General features: G+C 40.7%; 1 pseudogene; it reads left to right on the top strand.

Moving 5' to 3' along the window:
• The first annotated feature begins 54 nt into the window (after window positions 1-54).
• On the top strand, window positions 55-209 carry LOC128248441 (5.8S ribosomal RNA; annotated as a pseudogene).
• The last annotated feature ends 2,222 nt before the right edge of the window (window positions 210-2,431 follow it).

The raw sequence follows: 2,431 nt of genomic DNA, 5'->3' as shown, positions 1-2,431 counted from the left end.
GCCGGTAGGCGGTCGTCAGTCACTAGTAGTAGTAGTAGTAGTAGCAAATACCGAAACCCTGGACGGGGGATCACTCGGCTCGTCCGTCGATGAAGAGCGCGGCTATCCGCGTGAACTGATGCGAATTGCAGGACTCAGTGAACATCGACACCTCGAACGCACATTGCGGCCCCGTGAAAACTGCGCGGTCGGCAGCTGCTACTGCTACAGCAGAGAGAGAAGGAAGCATAACGGCCCCCTCGCTTTGCAACCATAATATACTACTAAGTATATTAAAGGTTTACAAGTCAATATTGTGCTTTACTTTAGTGTTAGCAGTGCATTGTTTTCATTTTTAAGTTCATCACTACAGATTTTCTATAGAGTTCAGAGCCAGTTCTGGAAGTTACGACGTTTCGTATACGAATGCATCTATGTAAAATATGCGATCGAACTTTGTATAAAATCTGTAGTGATAAACTTTAAAATGAAAACAATGCACCTCTATTGATAATATACCCACTTTATTACCTAATGTACGACTGCCGTTTTTATGCCTTGGAGAACCAACCGGTCTGTTGTGTTTACATTCCCGCACCATTAGTGGTTCGGCAAAAGAGACCGGGAGAATAAGTACCAGGCTAAAAAGAAAATAAGTAATAGGGGCGATTAGGAAATTCTTCAAAGCGATGCTCCAGCATGGACACCAGCATGGACGCAATCTGATGACTGAAACAAATAAAAGATAAAAGACATATATACAAGGGTTGACTGAAAAGTTCATAATCTAACCAAGGTAGATACCCTCTTGGAATGTGTCCAAATGAGGTTTATTTTTCAACATAGTCCTTCTTGCGGTCCCACACAATTCTTCCATTGATGTTGCAGCGCTTGGATACCATTGGTGAAGAAGCTTTCATTCCTGTTCGTCAAAAAATATCAGCAGCAGCAGCAGATATGACGTCATCATTATTGCGATACTGGTTCCCAACCAAGTGATTTTTTTATTTTTTATATTGATGAACAGATGCTAGTCAGATGTGGTCAAATCAAGAGAATAGAGAGGCTGATCAACCAGTTGAAAGCCACACTCACCCACAGCAGTCACTGAAGCCAAGAAACATTATCCTGATGAAACAAAACTCCTTTCGGCAGTTTCCATAGGGGTTTGGTATTGATAGCCTTTCGTAACTACCTCAGCAAGTTGGCATTGTACTCTTCATTGATGGTGTGGCCCCTTTGAAGACGGTCAATAAACACAATGCCTTTCGCATCCCGAAAAGCTGAGGCCGTCACCTTTCCAACAGATGAAGCAATTTTGGCCTTCTTTGGAGCGGGTGAGGAGGGGGGATTCCACTGCTTTGGTTGTCTCTTTGTCTTTGGATCAAAGTGATGAACCCAACATTTATTCAGGGTTAGAAAACGTTCAAGATAACCAGCTGAATCTGCCTGAAACAAATCTGTCAGATTTTCCCGTGATGTGCTTTTGATTAGGTAACAGATGTGGCACCCACCGAGCAGAAACCTTCATCATGTCAAGTTCATTGGGCTGTGTATTCTCAACTCACTCACGGGGTACGTTAATAGCATTGACTATTTGATTTATAGTCAATCTCCTCTTATCCATCATTATGTGGTGAATACGATCAATGTTTTCCTCGGGGGTGGCAGTTGGAGGATGTCCAGACCTTGGGTCATCTCCAAGACTCTGCCTTCCCCTCTTAAATTCATCTGCCCACTTTTGCACTGTTGATAAAGCTGAAGTATCATCTCCTTATGTAGCAACCATATCAACATTATTATCCTTGGGCGGTAAACTCTTTTCCTTCAGCTACTTGATAACATCATGATGTCAAATTTTGTCCATTTTCAAGACAAATCGCTATTAGTTACTTTTGAAGTCGTCTTTGTACGACCAGAGGTCAATGTAGCTGGAAAGAAACAATGCAGTTATTAATAAGTAGAGTTGAAATTAATGCATGCAAGAATGCATTTCACAGCTCTGACATCTCTCCTTCATAGTCAGCCTATGAACTTTTCAGCCCATCCTCGTATATTGGTTTGCTAGATCTATAATAAATCAGCAAAATTTTGTTATATTTCTACAGCTTTCCATCAGATAATCACAAGAAACTGCATACGTGTGTGTGTGTGTGTGTGTGTGTGTGTGTGTGTGTACATACATACACACATAATGAATCATACCCATACATACATACACATATACACACATATATACATACGTACACAGGCGTACATAAATACATACATACACACACACACATACAGACATACATACACACGTACATACACACATACATACACACATACACACATACATACACACATACATACATACATACACACATACATACACACATACATACACACATACACACATACATACACACATACATACATACATACATACACACATACATACATACATATA

This window comes from Octopus bimaculoides, chromosome 7 (genome assembly GCF_001194135.2).
Source record: "Octopus bimaculoides isolate UCB-OBI-ISO-001 chromosome 7, ASM119413v2, whole genome shotgun sequence".
NCBI classification, from domain to species: Eukaryota; Metazoa; Mollusca; class Cephalopoda; order Octopoda; family Octopodidae; genus Octopus; species Octopus bimaculoides.
Note: the sequence above shows the minus strand (reverse complement) of the source record. Positions and strands in the feature narration are given on the sequence as shown.